Here is a 20,142-nt window from a genome sequence, read left to right as displayed (position 1 = left end):
CTACGAAACTGCTGTGTGTGTTCTTTTTCAACACGGCCTTCAAAAATCAGTGGTTTGGGAGCTTTTTCCAAAATTTTGAGAAGACTAATGTATTAACCAAAAATCAAAATCACATCCCTTCATAGATGTTCTTCTTTGCAGCTACTCTTCGTTTATATGCCAAAATTATTTTATGTGCCAAAAACTGTTTTAATACCTTTGCTACCTTTCTTCAACACCTTGTTTCATCATTGTTGTAGACCCTTTTCCAGAGTGGTTAGTTGTATTTCCAGATCTTCAATTTTCCTCTTCAATCCCTTGTTTGTGGCTCTGAGCTAGGTATTAATTTTTCTCAAAAATTTGGCTTCTTTGATTGCAGGGACAGTCCAGGTAAAGTATTGTTGTTCACTGCTAACTATTTTTGGTTTGGGCACTCTTTCAGCCTCCCAGAGAGCCTTCATCCTTTTGAAGTTAGTCTTTTCAGCAGCATGTTCTCTTGCTCTCGCCCTTAGTTTAGCAATTTCATTATTGGCAGCTTCTAACCTTTTTTCCATGGCTTCATAACTGGCCTTTTGCGTTTGAGTAGCAGAAACTGTGTTTCTGTCTCCTTCAGGTCTTGACGATGGTAATTCTAACTCTTCTTGAACAATAAAGGTTTCTTATGTTCTCTCCAATTCAACATTGGACTCCTGCAGCTTCTTGGATTGCTGGGTTAAGGGTTTTCTTTGTTTGAAAACAAAAGCTGCAACCTCATCCTTAAATTCCAGTTTTTTGGAGGATTTCACTTTCTTCGACTTCCTATGATCAACTTCTGTCATATCTGCCTGCACCAAAGGGGATTCTGTAATGTCAGTGGCCCTTAAGATATCACTTAAGTCACCCTTCAAGCTTGAACCTTCTCCTGAAATCACTGTTTTCCCCTTTTCCTTTGCAATCTGGCTCCTAGTAAGTCTCCTTTGAACTAGTTTGTTGGATGACTGTTCTGGTGTTTCTCCTTTAAGCTCAGATATCTTTCCCTTGGCAGATTTAGGAGTTTCAAGAATGACTGCTGGACTTTTAACTGCTGAGGTTTTTCTTGCTTGTTCTTTCACCTGCTTCCTTGGCTTTAATTTAGCATACCTTTTTGCCCTAGTCATTGTAGACCTGCTAGCTTCTGCTGATGAAGTTTCTTTGACCCCAAAGCTAGTACCTTCACCTTGTTTTTCTATTCCAAAGTCACATACAAACAAAAACAAAGACCAATCTTTTTTTACCCTTTTGAGTTCATGTAAAACTATCAATTTAATTAGGCCATGATGAAATAGGGAAGTCTCACACCCTTGGGACTTTAGCTGAACTTTATCTGCCATCTTAGCTATACTTCGAAATAAGAAGTAAGGCAAATCTAGAGAGATCATACCAGTAAAATGCAAAAGGAGTTTAAAATGATATGAGTAAACGTTTTGATATCTGCCTTCACAGGTGAAATAACGTTGAATGTTAAAGAGTAAATTGGTATAGCTGTCCTTGATGTAGTCTTTGGGAACTGCCTTGGTCAGGTCGGTTTCTGAAAATTGTGACTTCAGGAACACCTTACATGGTTCCATGTTGAATCTGAAGTTCTTGAACCAGGCCTCTTGCCCCCTAGGAATTTCAGTCACCAACGCTATAACCTCTGGAGAAACTTGCAAATCAAGCATTCTGACCTTTGTCCTTAAACCAGTAAAATGAAGTGCAAACTCCTTGGTTACCTCGGTATGCCCTCCCTGCAATTTCTTGCAAAACTTCCAGCACCCTACTTTCTTGAAAGCCTCCACAACTGCTTTGTCTCTGCTTAGGACCTCAGGGTTTTCTGGCTCAGTTCTCAAACAATGGCAAGACCTGTGGTGTTTCTTCTCCTCTGTCATCTTTTCTTCTGAGTTCCTGTAACAAAACCGGTTTCTTTTGAAATTCAATTGATCAACCTCGCTCAAATGATGATCAGCCTCACCTGAATGATGGATGAGGAAAACCTTGGTGAATAATTTCCAAAGTTTATTGTCGAAAACAACTCTGTTTCACGGGTTTGCATGCAAACTAAGACAATGAGACTAGCTAGCTTCTTTGAATTTTGAAATTATCATTCATAAAGACCCCTAAATTCAAAATGATGAGTTTGGAGCGGTGGCATGCTCGTGGACTGACTTGTAACTAACACCTAATCATGAAAATTCTAACGGGTTTTTACCAGATTGATGTTTGACAAGATTGTTTTTACGAATCCGTGCTTTCGTAGCGCGCTACGAAAAGAGCAGTGTTTTCGTAGTTTCAGGACTAATTTCAAAGTTTTCAAATTTGCCTTGAGCTATGAGTTTCTAACAGGGTTGTGGGACTCATGAAACATAGGAAAGGGATGTTAGACTTTGTTTGGACATAAAAGAAAAACTAAACCTTTGAGACATCTTAACCTAACACCTACCCACTAAAGCATAAGATGACTTGACACTCATCTAAGACCATGAAAAAGAAAAAGTAAACTCCTGTTTTGGTGATAACAAGTACAAAGAAGTAAGGCCTATGGCCTGTGGGCTACTACAGCGCACAAATCCTCTCTATGTGCTCTCTCCCTATCCCTCTTGGCTACTCTGCTCGTTTATGGAACAAATGCACTAGAAAATAATGTAACCCCTTTTCATCCTAGTGGCCCAGTGATAACACAATCCAATAACCTACTAGTGGTTAGGTTTTACTCCTTCAACTATAAACCAAACTTACAATATGGACTCTTCTAGAGTCTTATTCATCATGATCACGTGGCTAGCCCCTTTTCCATGAATAATGGCAGCTGACATGGCATCCTCTCGAATTATGGTGGCCAAAATAGGAAGGTCTACTTTTAAGTGGCATAACTTTGGCATAAAAACTTTGATTGAGGCGATTCTTGTGTCATTGGAAAGGTTTTTATGTATAATAGGAAAAAAAGGTGTTGCGATGGTGGCAAAGTTTTAACCCCAAACAACCATTGTTTGATGCCTCAAAATGCTCCCAAGAGTTTTCAGACCCAAATTTTCCTAACTATGTCTCGACTCTCACCGGTAAAAATGGTCCTCTGAGTTGATTCCTCCACCTTTTCCACTTTGAAAGCATCAAGATGGATGAAAAACAATATAATTGTCCAATCTAGGTTAAAACTTTGGAAGTTTCTAAAACAATTCCTCATACGCTTCTATTCTTCCTAGTAGTAACTCTAGAGTAGATATTTTACAAACATCTAGTATCTCATCATCAATGCATTTTCAAATACCTCCAAAGGTGATCAAGTTTAGGGAATCCATAAACTCATCTCTTACTCCCCTTAAAAGCATTATTTTAAGAGAATTTTTATCTATTGTGCAATTGGTAGATCTCTTGTAGTTGTACTTAAAATGAAATCTCTCAGCATAGTCCTCTAAGGACTCATTACCCCTCATGTTGTTGAAATGTCTAAGTCTAACCCGTTAGAAATTCTTCCTGCACTATCTGGTTTATTTCACCTACTTGTTTAATTTCTTAACAAGTTATTTAACCATATAAATACTAAAAATAAACACAAATGCAATCTCAACCATAGTTGCGGGGGAGCGCCTCCCCCCCTCCCCTCGATCCTGCTCCCAATCCGCACTCCGGGCGGGAACGACTCAGGAGCAGGTCGGGAGTGCGCTCCCTAAAAAAAATCGCTTCCTGCCTTTTTGGGAGCGTTTTGCCTTTTTTGGAATTTTTTTTTGCAATGATGTTCCAAATGCAATTGTTTTTCAAAGAAACAAATAAGTTTTTAGTGGGGCAGCTTAATGATCAAATCTATGGCCCAACCTCATTGGATTTCATATGCAAAAAGTAGAATTTTAGATTTCATTCAAAATCCAGCAGATTTATCAGTTTTTCAGGATTTCAGGATTGCATTGTTTCCATTGAATTTTGTCATGTATTAGGGTATGGAACTCGTATTTAATCAAGAGCACCAATCCCTCTATGTACCTTGATGTTAGTGACATTGGTTGTCAAACTCCTCCATCATGACCCTCCTAAAAATGTACGCATCACTCAAACAAAATATTGACTTAACATGCTATGCTTTTTCTATCTTATGTTAATGCTTAGAGGGTGATATTAATGACAAAGATCCCTATACAGATAAAGAGGTAATGACAAAGATACCTCTGGATATTAATGATTAGAGGGTGATATTAATGATAAAGATCCTGATTTTCCAACAAGACTAAAAAATTAGACATTTCTCGTTGTGGCAAGAGGCCCAAGCATAAGCAATAGATAATAGATTTACTTGTCTTTTCTAGTTTCTAGTAGTTTTTATAACTATTGACTCTTTCATATTTATTATGATATTTTTTTAAACAATATATGACAATTTAAGTTTGAAGTTGGCAATTATAACTCAGTAGTAATGAATTATGAATATGATGCTTCATGAGTGTTGAAAGTTGTTTCATTTCATTTTATAACATTTCATTTTATAACATTTCATTTCATGCTAGATATTATTTGTTGTAATAGTTACACTTAGCTTACAAGTACAACTTTGGTGATCAATGATGATAAATGTTATATATCGAATTTTGAAAGCTTGAAACTTTAAGATTGATGAATCATGACTCAATATGTTGTATGTTACTATGTTACTAACTTGTGGACATGGTTGATGAAGATTATAACTTCTAGATGATTGTTGTTATATGGTTCAATCTATGTATTTTTATGTTTTTTATATCTAATTCATCATTCTACATGTTTTTGTTGACATATATGTATCAAAATATAAAAATATAAAAAATATATATATTATATAAAAAACGCTCCGGGATTCGCACCCAAACCAGAAGCTTTTGAAAATGCCGCTCCTGCACCCGCTTTCGCTCCCGCTCCCAAGTAACACTGATCTCAACCATATACAACTCATCAACTGAAAGAATAAACAAACACACAAGGGACACTGTTATTTCTGGACAATCGTCCCCGGAAAAACCCAACTTGGAAAAATCGGTGCAGCAGTTCTGAGGGTTTTATTATTAAGAAGCTTTCTTGAGTACAACTAGGTTCCAAACTTCCTCACCCGATAGAGAAATCAATCTTGCAGTAATATCTCTCTTCGAAAGCAGATATTTGGCAAGTCTACTCCATGAAAAACTCTCCAACGCCTCTCTGAGGCTCTGCGTCAGCCCTCTCGGCCTCTGTGTCAGCCTTTGATGCTCTGCGCAAGCTCTTTGGCCCTCTGCGTCACTCACGCAGGCCCTGGTAGCCTCTACGCAATCCCTCTAGCCATCTGCATGGCTCCTGTTGGCTTTGCGTAGCCTCCTCTGCCTCTGCGCCTGGTCCTTCGGCACTATCTCTGCCTCTCTACTATGCACTCACTACAACTCAGATCACTTGTTCGATTTCTCTCAGCAAACCCCGCTCCAGAAAATCAAACTGACTAATCAATCTTGATGTGTCTCCAACTGACCCTCAAGCCTCCTCTTATACTTTTTCTATTGAGTCTTCAACGACCGATATTACATCCCTAATCAATGGCTGAGATTAGATTTGGCTTGATCCATGTCATTTAGAACCTTCTAACCCAGTTTTATATTAATACCCATTAATATTTTTATTTTCCTAAGTTTAGACTTAGGAACCCATTAAAAATATTAATTAATTTAATATCTCTCTCACCGGGTAGAATTTCCCCAAACCATTTCTAGATCTTAGAGATCTCAAGTGCTTTAGCCTCTCCACTGATTTATATGGCTAGAGCACATCTGATGCTACCCCAAATCAACACTCCCTCTTAGCGAGGAATGTGCTCTAGTAATGCTCCACCACTGAACATTACTCTGATCATCCGGCACCAGTACCTGTGTTGATGTTTGGCCTTGCTGCCCAACATCCTCTGCACTGCTACCTCTTGTACTGCTGCCCATGGCTCTACCACTGCCACTGCTACATCTATACTACAACTCCCTCTGCATTCGTGCTACAATTGGTCCTTCCTCCCAACACTGCATCTGCACTGCAGCCCTCTCTCATCATGTTGTATCGTGCTGCCCATAGCACTACCACTACTACTACTGCACTGCAACTCAATTACTGAGACGATGGTAACTGATCTACCCAACTATTGGCATCCTTGTCGGGCTAGAAGTCCTCCTAATGTTGAAGCTCTCTCTGCTGCTACCTTGTGCTCCCTCTGTTGTCTCTGCGCTGCTGCAACAACTCTATGCCTCTCACACTCTGCAAACACCTCTCTGCACTGCTACAGATCCCTGCACTCTAGCATTGTTCTGTCGCTCCATCCGCATCTTGCTTCTACCGACATTCATCATCCTACTACTGTCTCTAGGGGCTCCCATGGCCAAATATGACCCAAGAGTTTGGGTACCTCAAGGATCCTGCCCCACATCTCCTGTAGTCCTCTTGACTACAACTCAATGTCCCCCCACCTCTTCTCTAGAGGTGCATGAGCATTCATGGCACAGTCGTCATCAGTCTCTACTTCCTTCTCCGCCTTAGTCGGTGCTGCCTTGGAGTCAGAAGATTCTCCCTTATTCTTCTTCCTAGGACACTGGGTTGCATAATGACCCAACTCCCCACAATGGAAGCACTTTACCTTGGAGATGTCCTTCTTCTTCCTCTTCTCTTGATGTCCCGCAGATGCCAGAGCCGCATCCTCTTCCTCCTCTTTCTTGATTCAACCTCCTTTGTTGCTACTTCCATCTTGGTCAGTCGTCTGATCTATTCTTGGTGAAGAGCTACCCACATCTCTTCCCAACCTAAAAGATTCGCTCTGCCCAAAATGCTTTGGACGAATGTTTCCCACTCCTCGGAGACTGCATTCAGGGAGGTCCTCATCATGAATACCTGATCCGGCGTGGCCCCTATGGAAGTAAATTGATCCTGAATCTCCTACAACCTGCTGAGGAATAGATCTATCTACTCCCCCTTCTGCATCTGATACGACCGCTACTGGTTCTCCAGTAGCATCCTCCTCTGCACAGAAGTGCCTTGATACAATGTCATCAAGGTATCCCACATCTCCTTTGTCATATTCTTCTCAGCAATATGCTGAACTACATGATCCTTGACCCCATCAAGGATTATGCAATTTGCCTTGGCCATTGCATCCTCATACCTTTCATTATGAGCTGAGTCAACTGGGATAGCCTCGGTTCTCAAGGTGAAGGCCTTGATGTGATGTCTATCCAGAACATACAGGATCCTGGCCTTCCAGATGACAAAGTTGGATGCTCTGTCCAACCTATCCTGATCCCTCAACCAGTTCATTGCCATCTATGTTCTTCTCTTCGACCCCTCTGAGTCTCTACTTCCTTCCTGGAAGTTCTCTCTTAGACTCCCTCTAAGCCTCGATTTCCCTCCTAGAAATCCTCTCCTTGACTCCTTCTGAGTCTCGAATTCCCTCTTGGAAATCCTCCTACCAACTGTCGAACCGCTCCTCTCCGATCCCCTACAACACTGATCTGGATTCCTTGGCTAGAAATCTGCTTAGGTAGTGACTCCCTCTACCTTGGTTATGTCCCGTTAGGTACTGTTCTGCTTCGACAGCAACAACACCCCACCAGCAAGCCCTAGCAACTGAAGAAACTGAGCCACTTAGCTCTGCGCAATCGCGGCAAGGCTGAATTACTCCTCTGGCCAACTGTGTCACTCCTACCTGGCTGAGCAGGATGATGTGGCTCTTTGTGAGCCTCTTTTGCCTCTCATTGCTTCTGCATTGGCCCTCTATCTAGCTCAAATTGATGACGTAGGCCCTCTGTGTCACTCCTTCTTTGTTGCTTTCTGCTTAGGAACAGCTTCTATATCTTGGGACAGTTGTTTATGCTGCAAATTTTCTGATTTAGTTGGTGCCTTCAGCTCTCCTATGATCTGCAACACTCTGATACCATGTTGAAATTTCTAACCCGTTAGAAATTCTTCCCGCACTATCTGGTTTATTTCACCTACTTGCTTAATTTCTTAACAAGTTATTTAACCATATAAATACAGAAAATAAACACAAATGTAGTCTCAACCATCTACAGTTCATCAACTAAAAGAATAGACAAACACACAAGGGACACTGTTATTTTTGGACAATCATCCCCAGAAAAACCCAACTTGGGAAAATCGTTACAGCGGTTCTGAGGATTTTATTAAGCAGCTTTCTCGAGTACAATTGGGTGCCAAACTAGCTCACCTGACAGAGAAATCAATCTTGCAATAATACCTCTCTTCGGAAGTAGATATTCGGCGACTCTGTTCCACGAAAAACTCTCCAACGCCTCTCTGAGGCTCTACATCAACCCTCCCGACCTCTGCATCAGCCCTCCGATGCTTTGCGCAGGCTCTTTGGCCCTTTGCGTCACTCACGCAAGCCCTGGTAGCCTTTGCGCAATCCCTCTGGCCCTCTGCATGGCTCCTGTTGGCTCTGCGTAGCCTCCTCTGCCTCTGCGCTGGTCCTTCGGCACTATCTCTGCCTCTGTACTATGCACTCACTGCAACTCAGATCACTTGTTCAATTTCTCTCAGCAAACCCCGCTCCAGAAAATCGAACTAACTGATCAATCTTGGTGTGTCTCCAACTAACCCTCAAGCCTCCTCTTATACTTTTTTTGTTGAGTCTTCAACGACCGAGATTACATCCCTAATCAACGGCTAAGATTAGATTTGGCTTGATCTATGTCATTTAGAACCTTCTAACCCAGTTTTATACTAATACCCATTAACATTTTTATTTTCCTAAGTTTAGACTTAGGAACCCATTACAAATATTAATTATTTTAATATCTCTCTCACCGGGTAGAATTTCCCCAAACCATTTCTGGGTCTTGGAGATCTCATGTGCTTTAGCCTCTCCACCAATTTTTATGGCTAGAGCACATCCGATGTTACCCCAATTCAACACATGTCAGCAAGCGTACTTATATTTTTAAACTTGCATTTGTTGCCATTGTAGGCCTACTATAGCTCAAACTAGTAGGGGACCTAAGGGGAATCCCTAAATCGCAAATGCTAGGCCAAGGGCAATAAATGGAGTCTTAGCCCACAGTCACCTCAGCTAAGGCTCCCTTCTATTTACAAACTTCCATCGATGGGAGGAGACCCAGTATGTATGGAGTCACTAATTTGTAACAAGTCAATGGATATGAGTCACCCAAACCCTTTCCGAAAAGGTTTTGAAAAATGGGCTTGCTTGCTTTCTAAGAAAGGGACTATGTGCTTCCAAGGAAAGGAGGATTTTGGGGGTTAGGTGTATGAGAATAGAATTTGAAAGGAGTTCCCTGCACCCTAAATCTTGGTTAAAATTGGTATCCGGGATGGTGTTTGAAGAATAGTCCTTTGAAAGAATGGGACCACACGGGGCCAAGTGGACCCGGTTTGGGGTATGGGGAAAGTATGAAATAATCAAATATTTTCTTACCTTAGACAAGGTGGGAAGGATCAAAGAAAGTATGTGACTCAATGATGTTGTTTTGACCCTGGGAAGTGCTAGCCTTGGGGATGGCAGGGCAAGTTTTAGTCCCGGAGCTAGGGCTTGGCTTTTCTCCCAACTCCATCATCAACGTGTCTTCAAATCTGGAGGACGGATAGAAGAGAGGCAAGTGCAAGAGACCCTGGGAGATCTAAGTTTTTCAGTGGCTAACTTGCCAGGAAATTGATTCCCTAGGCAACCCAATGTGGCTAGACTTGGGAGAAGGTGAAAGAATAGGAGTTTTGGTGACCACCCTTGGTAGATCAGTGCCTTAGTACTTGGGAGAATGGAGTCTATGTTGATTATGTGTAATATTTCTTTGTTTCTAGTCAAAGAGGCCTCAAAATTACTTCATAAACCCTTTAGGTCAAGTGAAAGCAATCATACAGTTGTTATACTTCAAATGCATATGAGGAATGGCTTGTAAAAGTCAAATTGTACCTCTAGGAGATTTCACTCATACTACAAGGGCCAATGCATGGAGAGAACATTATGATAGAGACAATCCCACAATATTAAGCAACAATTTGCATGCAGCAATTACCTTAAAACAACGAAAAATCCCATCCAGCATGTATGACAAAGTAACAAGAATAACACCAACAATTTTGTACTTACAGTGCAATAGATTATATCCAACCATTCACAAATGACAATAACGCAACTCCAAGAGAAGATAAACCGATAACTATACATCAAAATTCATCCATAAATGCTCAAATTCATCCTCCAGCAAAAACTACGAAATTCTCTAAAGAAGAGAGAGATCCAATCCAAAGTGATGATGAGAAATGATCTCACCTCACTTGTATTTATACACATCTAAGGAGTTCCAATTAGCCTCCTTTGCCTACATAAGCCCCAAAAATAAAATAATTTGCTAATAATAAAACCTTTTGGTGACAAGCCCACCAAACTAACTCACAAATGAAAAAGTAAACCTCTCAAGAGGACAAATAATAATCTATGCATGTCGTAGGGCCCTCCAAGAGGCCTAATCAGGTCCATGGGTGCCACAATGAAGAATAGGACCCTCAAAAACAGTGGACAAGGGATTGTCCTCTTGTAATAACCCGTGGTGCTCCAAATGGCTATGGGGGGCACAGAAGTGTCCTCATGGGTCTCCAAACAAATCAAAGATGCCTGTAGGTTTCACCCAAGGGATAGGATGATAATGTAGGAGATGACACATCATCATACAAGTCCTGGATCATCTCCCAAGTGTATGGTGTAGATCTGGAGCCAGTTGGGCATGATGGATCAGGTGCATCCTCCTCATCCAATAAGTGAACCACGAGCAATCTCTAAATGGTTGTGGGGATCCATGAAGTGCAATTTGCTGTTGTGGAGGCCCATGGCTCTCAACGCACACCCTATATGTACCACTGTAGCCCTCTAGAGGATTAGGACCCCGTATAGGGAGACCAAACCCCAAATGGAAACCATCTGCAATCCTGCATAAGATCAATGCGTCCCCTAGGCTTCCACTACAACAAGTCATTAGAGAAATTGAGCAAATGAGATCACCTAATCATGGACCACAGGTGGGGACTTCATAATAGCCTTCCCCTCCATAATGGGCTTCGGGATGTGCCAATGTCTCCTAAACTCCTAATGGGGTTAACCAAGTATCCTATTAGGTGGTTTCTACTTCTAAAGGGGATAATATACCAATGTTCCACCAAGTTTCCGGGATGAGGAGGCGAGGGATCGGGGATACGCAGGAGCAGCCTATGCCAAATCTTCCCACCAATTTTCAGGAAACATGGGGGGACGTCAGGGTCTTAAAAACTTATAAATATAAAATATAAATCAATGAATCATATAACTGAAACAAATTTAAAATGAAAAACATGATCATTGATATCATTATCATATAAATTATAATCATATATCATACAAGTTTGTAACTGTACAATGTAACTACTAGTCTACTAACTTACTCACAATGCACAATGAAAATAAATTATAAAATTATAAATATTTAAAGTTTTAAACTTTAAACCATATTGATGTTCCACTTCCAACTATGAACATTGAATACTAAATAATATCAAAGTCAAGTTTGATACATTAGCGGCAGCGTTCCATTCAACGAAGGAGCAGACAGAAGGTTGCCAGGCGATGGCAGCAGTGTTCAGTTCAACGAAGGAGCAAACAAAAAATGAAATGTGAAATGCACATAACGTAGACCGGGAAAGGCTGCTTGGCGATGGCAGCAGTGTTCAGTTCAACGAAGGAGCAAACAAAAAATGAAATGTGAAATGCACATAACGTAAACCCTTCCCGGTGGGTCAACAAATATTAAAAATTACGAATTTTTTGTTTCATTAAAAAAAAAAAAATTGTGAATTTTTTCTAGGGAAACGACCCCTCAAGGCCCCTTAAGAACCCTTTCACTTAGGAAACGACCCCAATTGGAGGAAATGACCCCTTTCAAGTTTCCTCGCGTACCCTATTTTTTGGGAGCTTGGGGAAACGTCCCCATCTCGTCCCCAAGTCCCCGGAGCGCAAGGGTGCTAGGAAACTCGACCCACAGGTGGGAGGACGCAACCCCGTGGAACACTGTAATATAGTCAAGGTACATCCTTCAAAAGGTGGTGGCATGTGACAGTTATGGAAATGGAATAGGGGATGAGAAGGGGCAACCTCGGGTCACATGTTGGGGTACAAGGGTAACTAATAAGAAGGAAGTCCACACTTGGGTTTATAAGGTGTAGGACGGAGCAATCGTGGTACATGAGGTGCCCCGGCCTTGGTTTTTCCACCCTTCTTTATATGCTTTCTTCTTTTTTATGATTTCCTTTGATTAGTTGCTTGAGGCTTAAGGGGTTAGAGAATGATGTATAATATATGGCAATGCATTCCCCCTTTTAAGGTGGGGCGGTTCATCGCCCACCAGGGATTGGGACAATCATGGATTCCTATATGATGAGGAAGGTTTATGGAACCTGTTGGAAACAAGGCGATGGCCGTGATGATGGGGTAGAGCTTCATGTAATGGCTTTTGCCCACGTGCTAAATGTTTTGTCACGACCATCTTTTACATTTTGTGGTACTTTTCCTGTTGCATGTGGCCATATATGCTTTTGACTTTCTTTTTAGCTGCATCAACCTTCGGGCTTCATTCCAAGCCGTGACCCAAGGTGTGGGCAAGGGGAAGGAGTGAGTGACCCTATGTGGACCCGATGGAGGAATGTGGACCCAAGTGGGAGAAATTATGGATGGGGTAATAATAAGTGGAAAGAGGGTAATATAAGCAAATAAGGGAGTGGGACCACACAACCAAAATCAAGATTTCCCATGAAATACAATCCTTGAAAACAAGTGGTCAGTAAAGAAATCCCACAGGACTAGAATCGAAGGTTAAGTCCTAAAAGGGGTCTAGGGGACAGAAGCACAGACCTAGCCCATTCTTTTTGTTGAATCCCTCCATTAATCCATGCCCAAAAGCGTCCACGATAAGCAAACTACAAAAGTCAATTTCAAAGTGACAAGGCATACCTTTAGATTCGAGAGGCCCACCTTCAAACATACGATCATGACAAATGGGCGAGGGACCACATGACTGGCTCAGGTGGCAGAGAAATGGCACAATGAGCTAGTTGATGGCTGCAAGGGAATGATGGCTGCCAGCTGAGGACCATCTTGGAGAAAAAAATTCTTCTAGGGATATTACTGACAAAATGGTGGGTAACATCTGGCTCCAAATGGGATGTGATCTCTCAAAGAAGTGGCTAAAGCTACTCGAACGGGAGGTCACAAGAACTCCAGCAATCTCTTGGTTACCGTAGACCTGTCACCTACACATACGATGGATGAACAAAACACGGGGACACATGCTTTCGCGGCGTCTCATGATCGCGCATGCTAATCTAATAGGCCATAAAATCAACTGAAATATAAATATATGCAGATTTAAATCTAAGTGTAGCTAATCTATGATGAGAAATATCATATGACATTATTTCTAATGCAAAAATCAACATGTGATGCATCCTACCCTACCATGCATATAATACAATGTCAAGTCTCAAGAAAGGAGGTGATACGACTTAATTTGACCGGCTCGGGCCAAAGTTCATCATTAAGTTTAGCAATGTAGTAATAGTCATCCCCAACCCTTCCATGGATCCTAACAGGTAGAGGATCCTTATCTACCAAGACTAAATCCCCAACCTTATATTCTTTTTTAGGCTTCCACTTCTTGCTTGCTTGGGAGATTGGTTGCTTGAGGATTCGAATTTCCTGGGTAGGGAGAATATGGGAAGGTCTCTCGCTTTCACATGTCTCATAATATGGTCCAGGCTTGATCACATGTGGCGAATAAGCAGGTTCCCTATAAAGGATAAAAGGGGTGCCATTGGATTGGGGAATGGTTGCGTATGATAAATCCATTTCAACATGCCCCCAACAGTAGCTCCCCATTTTCGGGACAACAACATCCCCCACACATTAGGTATATCAATGACAATAACATCCATGAGGAGGGATATATTGGGATTCCTAGCTAAAGAGACTTTAAGATCTTTGATGATGCCTTCCACTTCCACAGGTTTGGAATTAAAACCACACACCCTTTTATATGGTCGAGTGATGTTGAGACCCAATTGCTTCATAATAGTGAAAGGCATGATATTGGCAGAAGCACCGGAATCTAACATACAATTGTGTAGGAAGAGGTCATTGATAGCCAAAGTGAGCAAGAAGGGTTTATGCCTTGGGTTTTGATCAGGGATGTGAATGTTTTGCACTTTTTCAAGTATTTCCTCATCTTGAATCCCAAGGGATGTCTTAAGTTGTTGTTGTTGCTCAAGAAGCTTAACAATTTCCTTTAGGGGAACATGTATAGTCATCTTCAACACCACAGACCCTATGTCTATGTCAAGTTTAACTTCCTTCCCCTTTTCCTAGTTCCTGTATTCTTTCCTAGTAAGATCCGTCTTTTGAATTACTTTTGGAGGATTCTTATTGGGAGGAACTTTGGGGATGGATTCTTTAGGAGGGGCTTGCATAGGTAAGGGATCTTCCTTAGGTGATTCTTTAGGAGGTGAGGGGTCTTTGTCCTTTTCCTTGCGGGAATATTGGACCCCTTTGAACCTTCCTTGGCTATCAGCATTAAGGATGGGTGCTTCCTTTTCTTCCTTAAGGGTGACCTCACTAATGGGGGGATGTGTGTATGATACTCCCAGCAAAATGTTGAAGACATCAGCTTCCACGAGATTGGCTTGCTTATTTGTTTGCTCATCCCCACTCTCATTCTCTTCACTCTCCTCATCATTCGATGAAGAGTTTGGCTCAACAACATTAGTTGGGGCCAGTGTGTTTGGGATTTGAGAAGAGCTATGCCTATCTTCTTCATTTTGCTTTTTGGGAAAAGGCTTTCCCTTAGGGATATAATTTCATTTTTAGGCCCTTTCCAAGGCAGTGATTTTATTCATGAAAATCTTGTCACATGCATTGCCTTCTTTGATGAACCCATCCATCTTTTTTAGAATAGCGAGGAGAATTTCTTCGTGTTGATCTTTGGACTTCTCCTTCTTGGTTTCAAGTTTAGCTCTAGGGTGGTCATTGATGTCAACCTTTGATATTCACAGGTTTACTTCAAATTCCATTGCCATTTCTTTAGCCTCAGCCAAGGTGGATGGTTTCTCATCCCTCAACACATAGGTGAGGTGGCCACCTACGGCTTTTATGAATTTGTCAAGAATATTGATGTCAAATGGCTTCAAACGATTAGGTATATCTTTGACTACCCTATCAAATTTTTGAATGAATTCTTGCATGTCTTCCCTTCCCTTGGTTATTTGGTAGAACTTTTCAATATTGAAGGTCCCTGGGGCATTACAAGACCACCTTTTCATGAATAGTTCCTCAAATTCATCAAAATCCTTAATACACCTAGGGGGCAGCATAAGATACCACTCCCTTTCTTGCCCCTCAAGTGGTAAGGCAAAAAGCATCACGATTCTATCTTCATCAAATATCAATCTAGGGGACAAATCCTAGTAGAATTCTCAATAAAACCATGGGCAGTCCAAGTGGCATTCCCTTTGAATTTGGGCAACCATCAGTTAATTTTTCAGGTAATGGCTTGGGATCATTGCTTAATTTCAAAGGGGCAAAGACACTAACCAAGTATTTTTCACTCTTGGTCATCTTGAGTTGATCCCTTTCGGAGTCAATGCTTGAAGTAGATGCCATTTCTAGAGATTGATCAATGACTTTCTCGAATTTGGGGAAAAGGGAGGTTCCAACAGGTGATGGAGATCGCTTTCCCCTTTTTGCGGCAGCCCTGGTCAAAGGAGGAATGTTGTCGCCTTCAAGTAAACTAGGGGATTGGACAATGCGTGGAGTCACCAAAGTAATATTTATAAATGTTGTCAATGAATCAATTCCTCAATGATTCACTAGGGAGGTAGACCTACTTCCTCCCCGGAAATGGGGCCAAAATGTTACCGCTCAAACTAGCAAGGGACCTAAGGGGAATCCCTAAAGGGAAAATGTTAGGCCAAGGGCAACAAATGGAGTCTTAGCCCACTGTCACCACAGCTAAGGCTCCCTTCTATTTACAGACTTTCACCGATGGGAGGAGATCCAGTATGTATGGAGTCATTAATGTGTAAAAATTCAATGGATATGAGTGACCCAGACCCTTTCTGAGAAGGCTTTGAAGAATGGGCTTGCTTGCTTTCTAACCAAGGGACTATGTGCTTCCAAGCAAAGGAGGAGGATTTTGGAGGTTAGGTGTATGAGAATAGAATTTGAAAGGAGTTCCCTGCAACCTAAATCTTGGTTAAAATTGGTATCCCGGATGGTGGTTGAAGAATAGTCCTTTGAAAGAGTGGGCCCACACGGGGCCAAGTGGACCCAGTCTAGGGTATGGGGAAAGTATGAAATAATCAAAGAGTTTATTACCCTAGGCAAGGTGGGAAGGATCAAAGAAAGTATATGACTCAATGACGTTGTATTGACCATGGGAGGTGCTAGTCTTGGGGGTGGCAAGGCAAGTTTTAGTCCCAAGGCTAGGGCTTGGCTATTCTTCCAACTCCACTGTCGGAATGTTTCAAATCTGGAGGAGGGCTAGAATAGAGGCCAGCGCATGAGACCCCAGGAGATCAAACTTTTTTAGTGTCTAACTTGTCGTGAAATTGATACCCTAGGCACCCCAATTTGGCTAGACTTGGGAGAAGGTGAAAAAATAGGAGTTTTGGTGACCACCCTTAGTAGATCAATGCCTTAGTTCTTGGGAGAATGGAGTCTATGTTGATTATGTGTAAGATTTCTTGGTTTCCAGTCAAGGAGGCCTCAAAATTACTTCGAAAACCCTCTAGGTCAAGTGAAAGCAATCGTGCAGCTTTTATACTTCAAATGCACAAGAGGAATGGCTTGTCAAGGTCAAATTGTACCTCTAGGAGATTTCACTCATACTACAAGGGCCAATGCACAGAGAGAACGTTATGATAGAGACAATCACACAATATTAAGCAACAATTTGCACGCAACAATTACCTTAAAACAATAAAAAATCCCATCTAGGATGTATGACAAAGTAACAAGAATAGCACCAACAATTTCGTACTTACAGTGCAGTGGAGTATATCCAACCATTCACAAATGACGATAACACAGCTCCAAGAGAAGATAAACCAATAACCGTACATCAAAATTCATCCATAAATGCTCCAATTCAAAAAGTGTGAAATTCTCTAAAGAAGAGAGAGATCCAATCCAATGTGATGATGAAAAATGATCTCAACTCACTTGTATTTATAGTATATACACATCTAAGGAGTTCGAATTCGCCTCCTTGGCCTACATAAGCCCCAAAAATAAAATTATGTGCTAATAATACAACCTTTTAATGACAAGCCCACCAAACTAGCTCACAAATGAAAAAGTAAGCCTCTCAAAAGGACAAAAAATAATCTATGCATGTTGTGGGGCCCTCTAAGAGGCCTAATGAGGTCCATGGGTGCCACAATGAAGAATAGAATCCTCAAAATCAATGGACAAGGGGTTGACCCCTTGTCATAACTTGTGGTGCTCCAAATGACTGTGGGGGGCACAAAGGTGTCCTCATGGGTCTCCAAGCAAATCGAAGATGCCTATAGGTTTCCCCCAAGGGCAAGGATGATAATGGAGGAGATGCCACATCATCATAGAAGTCCTGGATCATCTGCAAAGTGTATGGTGTAGATCCGGGGCCAGCTAGGCATGATTGATTAGGTGCATCCTTCTCGTCCAATAAGTGAACCACGAGCAATCTCTAAATGGTTGTGGGGATCCATGAAGTGAAATTTGTTGTTTTGGAGGCCCATGGTTCTCAACACACACCCTATATGTGCCACTGTAGCCCTCTGGAGGATTAGGGCCCCGTATAGGGAGACCAAACCCCAAATAGAAACTATCTACAATCTTGCATAAGATCCAATGCATCCCCTAGGGTTCCAGTACAACAAGTCATTAGAGAAATCAAGCAAATGAGATTACCTAATCATGGACCATAGATGGGGACTTCATATTGGCTTGCCCTTCCATAATGGGCTTCGGGATGTGCCAATGTCTCCTAAACTCCTAACGGGGTTAACCAGGTATCCTATTAGGTGGTTTCTACTTCTAAACGCGATAATATAGTCAAGGTACATCCTTCAAAAGGTGGTGGCATGTGACAGATAGGTGAATGAAGTAGGGGATGAGAAGAGGCAACCCCACACATGCTGGGGTACAAGGGTAACTAATAAGAGGAAAGCCCACACTTGGGTTTGTAATGTGTAGGAGGGAGAAATCATGGTACATGAGGTGCCCCGACCTTGGTTTTTCCACCCTTCTTTATATGCCTTTTGTCTTTTTATGATTTTCTTTGATTAATTGCTCAGGGCTCAAGGGGTTAGAGCATGATGTATAAGATATGGCAGTGCATTCCCCCTTTTAAGGTGGGGCGGTTCATCGCCCACCAAGGATTGGGACAATCATGGGTTCCTATATGAGGAGGAAGGTTCATGTAACCTGTTGGAACCAGGGTGATGGCCATGATGATGGTGTAGAGCTTCATGTAATGGCTTTTGCCCACGTGCTAAATGTTTTGTCCCAGCCATCTTTTGCATTTTGTGGTACTTTTCCTGTTGAATGTGGCCATATATGCTTTTGACTTTATTTTTAGCTGCATCAACCTTCGGGCTTCATTCCAAGCCATGACCCAAGGTGTGGGCAAGGGGAAGGGGTGAGTTGACCCTATGTGGACCTGATGGAAAAATGTGGACCCAGGTGGGAGAAATGATGGATGGGGTGATAATGAGTGGAAAGAGGGTAATATAAGCGGCTAAGGAAGCGAGACCACGCAACCAAAATCAAGGTTTCCCATAAAATACCATCCCTGAAACCAAGTGGTCAGTGAAAGAGATCCCACAGACTAGAATCCAAGGTTAAGTCCTAAAAGAGGTCTAGGGGATAGAAGCATAGACCTAGCCCAATATTTCCACCAAATCCCTCCATTAATCCATGCCCACAAGTGTCCATGATAAGCAAACTACAAAACTCAATTTCAAAATGACAAGGCATACCTTTAGATTCGGGAGGCCCACCTTCAAATATACGATATGATAAATGAGCGAGGGACCACATCGCTGGCTCAGGTGGCGGAGAAATGGCATAATGAGCTAGCTGATGGCTACAAGGGGTTGTTGGCTGCCGGCTGAGGACCATCTAGGAGAAAAAATTTCTCCTAGGGATATTACCCACAAAACGGCGGGTAACAAGGCCCAAGGTCACAAGTTAAAAGCCTTGTAAAAACCAAGTGAATCTTTATATTTAGGTATCCCAGGCCTTGTGATGGCCAACCATCGCCTATCTTTTTGGGCTAAGTCCTTGGTCTCTTTGTCTTGTATAAGATCGGTAAATTACGGATGGATGTCAGAGGAACTCATGGTTTAGAGAAGCCTTGGTTATCTAAGGGTGATCGCTAGTGTATGGGCTAGTCCAACCCACATCATGGTGCACCTATGTCTTACCATATGGTTATGAGTCATAGAGTCAATATGTGGCCTTGGCCTTGGTGATGTATCCTTCAGACAGTTCTCAACATGGTAGTACTAGTCTCACAATATCAGCATTTCCACATTTCCTGAAGTAGTTCATGTTTCCCAATACATGTGGTCCCAGAAGTCAATAGTCAACTTGGTCACAAAAATGCTCGACTTATCTGCTCCAATATCATAAGCTCAATTTTGCAACTCTTTAACCCTGACTATTTAGTATTAAGAAGGCTCAAAATTGATGACTGTATAACCTAGCTGGAGCTGCAAATGAGTATATTTATATAAAGAAACCTTGAATTCTCACTAACTCCAAGCTATGGACTAAGAATGTTACCCTAAAAATCATTATTTTCCTCTTCATCAATTAACATGGTTTGCTTGAGGAATGGGATCCTGATGTGCATGACCCTCCTTTGGCACTAGAACGAACAGGTTGCCTAATGGAGACTCTGTGGAATCACTCTTCCTTGTGGTTGACATGTTTAATGAGCTGTTGTAGAGAGCACAACTGTCCCCTCTTTACTCGAGCTGGATTGCTATGGATGTGCTCTCTACAACCTCCAATTGTTTCCTTATGTAGGTCACTAAGGCAATGGATCTTGCATACCCTAATCCTCTACCAATTGTTGCATGATCTTCCTCCTTGACTTGTTGGATGTGTACAGGCTG

Source organism: Pinus tabuliformis, chromosome 8, assembly GCF_031772625.1.
Source record: "Pinus tabuliformis cultivar Carrire ecotype Pingquan chromosome 8, CPIR1, whole genome shotgun sequence".
NCBI classification, from domain to species: domain Eukaryota; kingdom Viridiplantae; phylum Streptophyta; class Pinopsida; order Pinales; family Pinaceae; genus Pinus; species Pinus tabuliformis.
Note: the sequence above shows the minus strand (reverse complement) of the source record.